Consider the following 11,745-nt stretch of genomic DNA (forward strand, 5'->3'; position numbering starts at 1 on the left):
TGCCAATATTAAGCACGTAATTTTTTTTTAGGTTGCATGGGCATAGATTGTCACTGATTTAAGAGATTATTCTTTTCCCTTTGCCATTATTTGTCATCCACATAGTTTTCTTTGCTTTGTTTAGTTGTGTGTTGGTCATGAAATTGTGTTTTGCAGTCAGCAAACGTCTTGAAAGCTATCTTTCAACTGGAAAAAATATCAGAAGCAAACTGTGACAGCATTCACAGAAATAATTAGCCAAGAGATCATATATCCAACATTAACTTATCAAGAAAGAAGGTTCAAAACATACACAATTTCCACAGAAATTGCAGTGCTCTTCTATTACTTTCCTTCAATGATAGGGCACTGTTTCAGAGAATATCCCTAATGAAATCCATTGAATTAATATATGAATTTAGGGTATCATGGTTCAGAACAACATAATGTTCAAATTTGATGCCATTAAGATTATATAATATTGCCCTGCTCCTTTCTTACTAATTTTCTCTTTATAAACTAGCCATTTGGAACTTTGATGTTACACATTCAAATTCTAGTATCATCCACTTGGTTAATTCTCACCTTGGGGCATCTGCAATATTTGATGACATAATGCCTTTAGAAGCACATAGTTTGTTTGACTACCTGTCCACTAGTTAGTTTGAATATGCTCATTATGGTAAATTGGATCGTACAACTTGAACAGATTTTACTTATATTTATTAAATCCAATGGCTGATTTTTTGGGTATCAGCCACTTCATTAATTCTCAGCCGGGGCAATCTTTGGCAACATAATGCCTTCTAGAAGCTCATAGAATCCAATTTTTAACATATTTTCACTCTTTTTATCACTAGGAGTGCTCAATTCAAACAATGGTGAGATCATTTGGATGTTAGAAACCTAATGCTAATTTTCTATTTGTCCCCAACCTAATGAATATTAATATTGTTGACAACATATCTTTAAAATGAACATTTTGAGCTAATTTCCCTTATATAAGTGTCTTCCTTATTTATTCATAATCTTTGAATTTCAATTACTTCATTGTTCTCATCCTTCGTCAAATGTTCATCAAGCAATGTTAGAAGACATGATTGGCTTCCATCAAGGACCTTAGGATGAACCTTATAAACTGAAAGCATGCAGTCTGTAACTAACATGAAATCAAAGTGTCAAATAAATTAATTTGTGCATTGGCTAATTGTGGTAACCCTCGCTCTTCAAATATTAGATAGTGCAAGCTTTGCTCTGATGGAATTAATGTAACCTTACAAAATGCAAGGCACTAGTGTATTTTTGTGCTATAGTTTATTGTGCATCATGTGATTTGATTCTAACAAGGTTTGTAATTTGATTTATTTTTGTTGTTTGTACTTTGAAGGTTATTGCATCTTGGGGAGTTTGCAACAACATTGACTTTCTTTCTTTGTCTTATATGCGACATGCTGAATATATTATACAAGTAAGAAATATGACATAAAATCTACATTCTTGCTCATGTACTGAGCTTGTGATGTTACTTCTAGCAGCTATGATGCATCTCACATAAAATTTTCTATCAAGCTATTTTTTTGGAAACAAGTTCATAATGTTACCATTTGGCTTTTAATTTTTACGCTAATCTATTTCTATGGTGCATGTTTCTTCTTATTTGTCACAAATTTCAAGTAGATGCATCATAATAAATGACAAAAAATTATTTGTTTTGTTTCTTTGACATGGTACTTGTCCCTTATAACTAGTTACGCCATAAGGCATTTCCCTTTGAAATCAACTCCCCCTCTTGTCCACTTGTCATCATTGTGAACCCTACAATTATATGTTAGACAATTCAAAAAGGCCAATCGTCTGATCATGAGAAAATAATAATAAATTGATTGTAGATTGCAGGCCCTTAATCTCTCTCATGAAGAAGGAGGAGAACAAAGATGGTAATGGGCCCTTGGGGTCACCTTAATCTTTGCCCTCAAAGAGATTTGCAGCAGGCTTCTTGATGGGAGGCCTGGAAGCTATGGTGTCAAAGACAGCTGCAACACCTATTGAAAGAGTGAAGTTGTTGATGCAGTACCAGGGTGAATTGCTCAAGAGGGGTCACCTTGCCTACCCCTATAGTGGGATTGGGCATTGCTTTGCCTGAGTAATGTGAGAGGAGGGTCCTCTGTCTTTCTAGAGAGGCAACGGGGCTAATGCAATTCGCTACTTTCCCACCCGGGCCTTCAATTTTGCATTTAAGGACTACTTCCAGACTTTTCTTGGGTACTCAAAGGAGAAAGATGGCTACATGAAGTGGCTTGCAGGGAATATAGCTTCTGGCAGTGCTGCTGGTGCAACCACATCTCTTTTTTTATATCATTTGGACTATGCACGCACACGACTTGGTACAGATGCACAGAACATTCAAGAAGGTAGTCAGCACCAATATAGAGGATTGTTGGATGTCTACAAGAAGACCATTTCCAGTGATGGTATTGTAGGCCTATACAGGGGCTTTAGTGTTTCAATTATAAGCATCATTGTACATAGAGGGCTATATTTTGGAATTTATAACACAATGAAACCTGTGATTCTTGTTGGATCCCTCAAGGGAAATTTTCTTGTTAGTATGATGCGAGGGTCGAGTGTGACAACAATTTCTAGTATTATTGCATATCCTTTTGATACACTTAGACACATAATGATGATGACTTCAGGTGAAGCTACTAAATATAGCAACGTTGTCCATGATTTTGGCCTTGATTTATAGTATATTGGAAAAGGTTATGAGATATTTTACAATCTTAATCCCAATGCATGCCTTCTCATATAATAATCACATTATCCAAGATAAATCAGTTTGTGAGATAAATTTTGTATCTTTTGGGTGAATTATGTTAAGGCATCTAGAATTTGCCATTCATAGCTTCTCTTGAAATCTTCTGCACGCAGCCTTAAATAACCATGCTCAAAATACCGTCTATATCAATGAAATATGATCACATGATGTGTCACCATTGGCATACCACCCAATAACACTGCATTATGCAAATTGCTAGCAATACTATACTCAATGTCTATGCTCAAAATACCATCTATATCAATGAAATATGATCACATGATGTGTCACCATTGGCATACCACCCAAAAACACTGCATTATGCAAATTGCTAGCAATACTATACTAAATGTAACCCCTATTCGACATTTTTTGTAAAATTATGGCCGATATGAAGAAATGAATCAGGTAGAAATTCAATCTATCTTATGAAAATGTCACTAACTATCTAATATGTTTTTGCTATGTATGCACCCTAGATTACACTAAACATAAACTGATACACATCAAATATTTTATGAATCCCCTCTGATTTTGCATTTGTCCATTTTTCTCTATCAAACATATGCTTGTCACAAAAGGCAAGTAATTGCTTATGCTTGCAGTGACATAGTTTTGTATTAGATGATTTGCAATTAGTGTTACAATAGTCAGTGCAAGAACATAGTCCATTCGAGAAACAATGGATACAATTTGCATCTCTCACAACAATTCCATTCCCGGTGATCTTCGGAATGAGCTTTGTGGTAGCACCCTCGAACATGAAGGTTCTTGGTAATTTGGATAGCTGATCTAGGCATTTGTTGATGATAAAAAATAAACACCAGTAAAGAAACAAAATTGCATAAAATTTTGACTTCTTTCTTCTATGCTATTGTTTCTTATATCATTGCCTTAAGGTGTTTCCTATGCAACATGTGGTGAAAATGCTAGTTTAATATCTTTTGGAATGTGTTGCTTGTTAAATATAGTAATCCCACTGATAGAAAAGAAATCCAGGGCTAAAACTGTAATTATATATGGTACTATATGCAAATAAGACAATAGAGGATAATGAAATGGCATAGCATTTGAAATTTTGTTCTAGAACGGTAAGATAATGAGGCCAACCGACTACACATTAAAAAAAACATTTCCATAAACAAGAATACAACATCATTTCAACCCTGTTGATCATGTGTAGACCTCCTCTTAGAGGGAATTGTAGGAACAACTCTGCAGTTTAAAGAACATAAATCTACAATATTGGAATCCTAATGGTTAATACCAATTTTTCTCTCTACCCAGAAACTAAGAGAGCATTCATGGCCACAGCTCCAAATGTTTATCACATTGCTACTTCCTGGAAGGCTCTGGGAAGCCAACCTCTCACCCCGGCCATGTCACCGCATAACTCCATTGGCCCAAGGTGCCTTGTTTAGAAACAAGTCATTGCTTAGTCGTAATGGTGAAAGCCCACCCAAACGTAGATAGTGAAGAGAGAGGGCGAGAATGATAAACAGGATCGAGCAGCACGTAGTATTTGCTCATAAAATTTCTAATAAAATAAAATAGGGCGGGGACGGGTATAGAAATTCAAAATAAATAGGGAAGGATGGATTTAAAAAATCAAAATTCGAATTTGATTGAGCACCATTATCTAGTTCAAAGTGGGAAGCTAATAAGCACGAATTATGGGGTGACTTGAAAACTGAGCCATAGCCAAATCCTAAATGAAATCTACATAGAACATGTTCATGCATGCATAATGTTTAATGACATGCACACCTACCTTGAGTGACAACCAATAAATCCTATGCTATTGGGCCATTAATGCATAGGATTTATTGGTTGCCAGTACCTTATGCTTTGTATAGGGTATTTAATGCTTGGTGTATGGCCTTCTTAATATGCATACCCATACATGGCCCGACAATGTTTACGGTTTCAACTTCAGTAGCTAGATTAATCGCTCTGACCCACACAACTCCATAATTCGTACTTCTATCACATCAGTTGGTTAATGTAGTTTTAATCTCAATGCCATTGTTTACCATTTCAAACCTCCTCGTTCACTATTTCAAATTGGCAATGGCACCCATTTTTTTGAAATTAATTTATTTCGATTTCAAACTGGCATGCAAAGATTTTTTTTATCCCTCCTCTGGTATCTGCTCATATAGAAGCCTAACCGAGGAGCTGAGCCAGTCCATACCCAAAAGTTTCATCAGGCACTCCCCTAGTGGAATTTTTTGCATCTTGCTGAAATAGTCTGCATCATCTGGTTGATGGATTAACTTCTGTTAATTTTCTCTCTCATTCTCATGATGTTGTTTGTGTTTGAGATAATTTGGTGGAGAAAAGTAATCGAGACGAACGAAATACAAAGACACCCTTTACCAAGCCAAGAGTCTATAGGCCCATAGGCTGAATGGCAAGTATGACATCTCGGGCTACTTGCTCAGAAGTGCATCTTCTCCTATGAGAATGACCGATTTTGTGGGTTTTGTGGAGATCAAGACGACCGAAGACAACTACTGTTGAGGACTCTATACCACCCAAGAAATAAGGACCGGGCAGCTCTTGCTGGTAAGCAACACCATCGCAGTAGCTTATAAGAGTGTTTCTATGGCCATGTTTCAAGTGGACAACAGGCGTAAAATGAACAACACATCTCAAGAAGATCTTATCGCCGCAGTAGTCTGTGCTACCAGGAAATCATAGAGATTGCTCCATCAAATTTATACTTTATTCTATTCCTCTACACCTAGCAACATTTAGGTTCCTGCCATAGATCTATTTAAGACAGATAATCATATCCTTGCTGGCCAAGAAGTAAAGAATGAAATTTTGCAAGTGGATGTTAACTGTATTCGGGAAATTGTAACACTGAACTCATTGGATGAAGGCATAGAGACTTTTGTTTCAAAATCTGAAATAAAGGAAGCCAGACTTGGTCTGCGAGAACTGAAATATACCAGACTCTGGCTGTTGCCATCCCTCATTAATGATTCCTACTTGCGGAACTTGAGCTGGCTGGTAGTCGGAAATGCCATGTTTATACATGTTTCCAAGCTCATCAGGAGAGAAGAGATCATTGTTCCTTACTTTAATACCTCCTTCCCTTGTTGCAGCACCAAGCCAAGTGAAAGAACTCGGCTTTTAAGGGCAAGTGTAAGAGATGCATTCTGGAGCACTCTTTAAGGAAATCTTTGGACCCTATAGTTACGATAAGGGTTGAACAATTGTCTAAAAGAAAATGAATTGATTACTAGAAGGTCTCATCAACTTTTGAACCATATAGATCTTCTGGAACAGGCAAAATTTGCGAAGCCTTTCCCAAAATAAGAGATCATGCAGAGTTCCCATCTTTTGAAAATAGAAGAAGAGAAGCTCTAGATTCGTGCATCATTTTTGTCTGCATACCTCCTATCCACAATGTTGAGAGGCTTTGTTCCTTCCAGTGAGAAACTTATGGAGGCTATTCATAGCACCGTGCCTGACAATGTACTAAATATGGCCATGGCGGCAGGGAAGTTAAAGAATTTTCGGCATTGGATGGTGGATGAAAATGAAGGAATTAATGCACGACTTGCATCAGACTAGGCAAGGGAGGCATGCATTAGTGTGTTTGGCAGATAAAGTGAATATGTTCTCAATGCGCTCATCCTCATGCATTCAAACGGACTCCATCATTATGGAACCATCACAAATTTCTCAATAAATGAATGTTTCAAGAGAACTCCAAAACTTCCTTGGATAGTTTAATTATTGTGGGTTGAATTCTCTGACAATGGATTTAAAGGAAAATAAATCAAAAAAATGCATAGATTCTAAATGATTTGTATAAATAGTCTATGTCAAATTCTCTCAATACTAATTTGAAAGATAGTTTATTTGGTTACTAGTTGAGAGTCACCAAAAATCTAGACTTAATAAATAAAAAATTCACAGTTAGTTGTTAATTTTTTTGCCATGAAGATCTCTAATCTAGATTAAACAAATTTTTCTTTAAAAATGACATCTCATTAACAAACACCATCAAAGTACACCCATCGAACAACATAATCTATATTCAAGATAACTCGCAATCTAGACTTTCTATATCATAGAGTTAATAAGCAATTTCATCTTTTTGGCCTTTAACTTCACTTCATATTGTAATAAGCATGTCTTTTGGATTAATCACATCAATGTTATTTGGTGACATTTCGAACCAACTAATGTGGTTTACTTCATATTCCTTGGAATTTTTCAAAACGAATTATTATCTTATAGTTATAAATATTATTGATGGGATTCTTTTCTATTTTTCAAATTTATTATTTTACATGCTAATTTTAGATTAAATTTTAATAGTTTAAAAATGTAGATAAGAAAAGAAAGATATTTATTTATAACTAAGAGTAAAAAAAATATCATTAATCGGGTTCTTTCCTATTTTTCAGATTTATTATTTTCCTAGTGATTTTAGATTAAATTTTCATCTTTTAATAATGTAAATAAGAATATGGAAATATATTTATATATCAGGAAAGGAAGATATTTATATTTAAGAGTGAAAGAAATAAAAATGAAATGTATATAATTTAGATTTGATAGTTTAACTGTTTTACATTGAGTTCTTTGACAAAGGATTTAAAGGACAGCCAATCAAAACACTGCATAGATTCTAAAAGATTTGTAAAAGAAGTCTAAGTCAAATGCTTTCAATACTGATTTGAAAGATAGTCCATTTGGTTATTAGTTGAGAGTCACCAAAAATCTAGATTTACTTAATATCTTTTCTTTTTTCTTTCACTACTTCCAGTAATGACCTGTTGTGGCCACCAACAACCCCCCTCCTTATTTAGTATTAGCAATAACACTATGTAAGTAGGGACCCTTAGTTAAAAAAAAGTTCAAAAAATCAATTAGTGCTCATATATGTTACTCCTTAAGAAACATCGCATCGCGCAAAGAATGATAGGGCATTTTCTTACGAGTCAAAATGATGAAATGCGAGATTGCAACGCGAACTCCATTGCATCGCATGCATTAAGAAACACTCACGTGGAAAACCTTAAAAAATCGCCAATATGCGATATCGCATATTGCAAAATTGTATGAAAGACACATAATGATTTAACGATTAAGCGATCTGCGATCTTGCGATACTGCGATCTGCGATCTTGCGATACTGCGATTCGTGATCTTGTGATAGTGCGATCAAGCAACCTTGCGATAGCACAGCTCGATGAAATTGCGGTAATGCGATACACTGAAATGCAATACTGCGATGCAGATCGCAGAAACATTCCATCGCAGATTTTCCCGGCTCAATATTCAAGAAAAAGTTTTCCATAAACCAAGAACCGGTTACGCGCTTTAATGATAATTAATGAATTATATGCCAATTTTTAATAAAATATGGTTTTGTGTTGTTCGAAGAGCCAGTTCACATAAGGTGGCGTGTTTTTGCATATCCGTAGCATTTAAAGCTTTCCTGTCGTTATTTATTATCATTACTCTCTCCTCACTTGTCAACTGCAGGAACGAAAAACAAAAGTTACACAAAGAAATGTGCAGGAAGCTATGAGGAAAAATGGTAAAGCTCCAATGTTCAAAGGTAAAGAAAAGAGATGCAAAAGGTGAAAAACGCATCAGAGAAGCCCGGATCAAGGAACAGAGGCAGTTTCCGATGCGCGAATCGTGCATCGTAGAGAAAACTTGCTGAAAAAGGAAAGCCTCTAACTGCTCAGTCACCTGTAAGCCTGAAAAATGCAAGAAAGCAATGGTAAAGAACAAACTGGAAACAGAAAGCTAAAGAAAAGGCAGAAGCAATCCAAAGGGTTAACCAAGTTGAAATAAGATTATTACTGGGCAGACATGATAAAGCCACAGAGTCAGTGGATGACTCTCGAGTATATCACCGATTTTGCTGAGAAGGTGGTGCCAGCTCTTACCAATTCTGTTTGCTTAGCTCAACCAAAAGCGGAAGACAGTCAGCCGAATCTACTCAGGAAAATACTGAATGCTTGCAACATTAAGGAGAAAATGCAGAAATAGTTAGATATTAGATTTAATTTTAGAAATAGTTTTATTTTATTTTTGCTTAGAAAAAGGGTGGTCATTTAAATCGTATCCTGAATCTGTGTAATTAAGTTATTTAGTTAGTAGTATTTAAACCCTTCCCATGCATTTAGAGAAGGGTCCAGAAATTTATCAAAAACTTGTCCTCAGAACATGCACTTTTGCACCCTCCGAAGAGGTTTTGATGAATGAATGGAACAAGATTTGTTGATGTTTGCATTTGATATCTGATATTGATGTTGCACTTCTGTACTATTAGTGGATGTTAGAGCAAGGAGAGATAAATCATTGTCGCTTGAAGCTCATGAGTAGGACTAGTCATAAATGGTACTTTTATCTCTTGACCATTGCTGCTTATGTGTTAAAGTGATATAATGTTTTTAGTTGTTTATGTATTATTGCATGAATGCCTGAGTTATCATTTGGCACTTTTGTACGGTGATAGCTATTTATTTATGCTTAATGTATGAATAGCTCATTATGCGATATGTTTTTCACAACTGTTTCGTCTAACTTTTTATGCGAAGTGGTTCATCTTTATTGTTTTCCTTTCTTATAATCGATGAATGATCTTTATTACTAGTTGTTATTTGAAATCTTTGTAGATCGCATAATAGAAGAATTACATCCTGGGTTAGTATAGACTTAGATGTTGCTGCTTTTTTAGATTACAATAGCATAGAATTAGATTAAAGTTAGAATTAGAGTATCTTAATTAGGAACTGTTAGACTAGGAACATCAAATTCTACACACACACACTCATAGATTGGGAAACTGGTCCCATTATCCCCAGTCGGACACGCTATACCAAATGGATAAGGAGCTGCCAAACAAGGTCCGGACCGGGCAGGTATCCCCCTTGTTGTTGACCAGATTTTCGGGTCTTCAACATAGTTGGCGCTAGAATGAGGGCATGAACTATGAATGGCAAGTAAATCTAAATCTGAATACCATTATGAGAGTAATTCGCCCTCACCATCTCCCCTGACTTCTCCATTACATTTAAATCCAAAGTTAGAAGTCGCTCGAGTATCAACCGCTGCTACAAACCCTGACATTTCAGAGCAATCTATTGTTGAACTTCCTGAAGTCGAATCTCTGATTCACAAACTTCAACGATTTTCCATTTCTCCTCAAAGATCTGATAAATCTCAAGGTAGCGTGACTTCGCAATATAACCCTACTCATCCCCTGACCAAGCTAAAGAGTGAAAAATTTGGCATTCAGCCAACCGAATTACCTCTTCCCACCAGGAAAAGAGCAAGGAAATCACCTGAAGAGTCCGACAGCGAGACACTCTCATCATCATCATCCATCTCAACTTCTTCACCGCGAATTCACCCATCCACTCCACCACTTCAGATCATCGTCTATCTGTCCACTAGAACCCCCACAACTCCTCTTCAATCATCTACAATCATAATATCCTCATCTTCCCAGCCACAAGGATCATCTTCTGCACTTTCCTTTGTTAGCAGTTCAACAATGGCCCAGTCTCCATGGAATAACCCTAGAGCAGTCTTGATGCCTGCACCCTTGAGTCAAATACCGGCCCATCCTGAGAAATGGCTACCTAAGTTTAATCTCGAGGTAGGCATGCTAGCAGAAGAGCACATAAACAACTTTATGCTATCTATTAACCTCAATGGGGTTACTAATGAAGATGTTGTTGTTCGGCTTTTTCCTTATAATCTGCAAGGAACAACCGGATCATGGTATTTTTCATTACCCTCTGGATCCATCACTAGTTTGGACATCTTCCAAGAGCAATTCCTAACCAAGTTTGGTGATGACAGGTCTACGGAAACGTTGATCAATGACCTATCCAACCTTAGGGCCAAATCTAGAGAGCCTATCAAAGATTTCAATTTACATTTCAACAAAATCCTAAACAAGATTCCTACTACTTCCCAGCCCAGCAAAGAAGTACGACGTGAATGGTATATCACTGCTCTACCATCAAACATAGCAATCTTTGTGGACAGGGCCAATAAAACAACCTTAGCTGATAACTTGAAATAAGCAATAGCAGTAGAGAAACGTATAATAGCCCTGGAAAAGAAATCCGCGATAGAGGAACGCAAATCCAAGAAAGTCACCTTCAAGGAAGACTCCAAGAAGAAACAAACAAAAGACCCATTCGATTTGGAACGATTGCAGAAAGTTCTAAAGACCATGTCCAATGAAATGGTCGACATTAAAAAGCAAGTAGCAGAAACTTCTTCAAAAAATCCCTACAGAGCTTTTAAAGAGGCCCTTCAATGGATTCAAAGCCAACCAATGCTATTTCAAATGCTGAATTCGAAGAAGAGGAAGAGGAAATTGCCACTGAAGGGAAAGCTGATGAAGAAGAAGTTTTAGAATTACAAGGAATGTGGGATTTCATCCTCCCACAAGAAGAAGATCAAGAAGTATTCCCAGTTAGCACGCGAAGTAAAAATTAGCTTGATCCTCCCCAAACTATCCCTAAGCCAAAGAGCGCAAGCTCTGCAATAAAGGATAAAGTCGCAACAAAGAAAACGACATCTAAAGCGGCTCAAACCAGCCCAGTCCAAACAGAAGAATCAACTCCATCTGAAACACTGATCGTGTCGGATGAAATGGAGTACAATATTATAGAAGATATGAAAAAGACTAGGGCCAACATCACTCTTTACGAACTGAGCAAGTTAAAGCATCAACAGAAGATAATGATGAAAGAATTACATGCTGTGCCAGTTGCACCTTTGCCTGCCGCTGTACTTTCTCAAGCTTCCCATAACATGGGAAGACCTCCAACTAATGCGATCAATAAGATTGATCCAAATGACATCACTCTAATTGGAGGAAGATCAAGATCTCATACTCCCCCGTTCCTCCTTACTTATGAAATTTTCAATAAAAATGTGCACAATTG

At 36.6% G+C, this 11,745-nt stretch overlaps 1 pseudogene; it reads left to right on the forward strand.

The window, feature by feature from the left end:
• The first annotated feature begins 1,963 nt into the window (after positions 1 to 1,963).
• On the forward strand, positions 1,964 to 2,728 carry LOC149149926 (ADP/ATP translocase ER-ANT1 pseudogene; annotated as a pseudogene).
• Positions 2,729 to 11,745: the final 9,017 nt, after the last annotated feature.

This window comes from Pinus tabuliformis, chromosome 9 (assembly GCF_031772625.1).
Source record: "Pinus tabuliformis cultivar Carrire ecotype Pingquan chromosome 9, CPIR1, whole genome shotgun sequence".
In the NCBI taxonomy this organism is placed as follows: Eukaryota; Viridiplantae; Streptophyta; class Pinopsida; order Pinales; family Pinaceae; genus Pinus; species Pinus tabuliformis.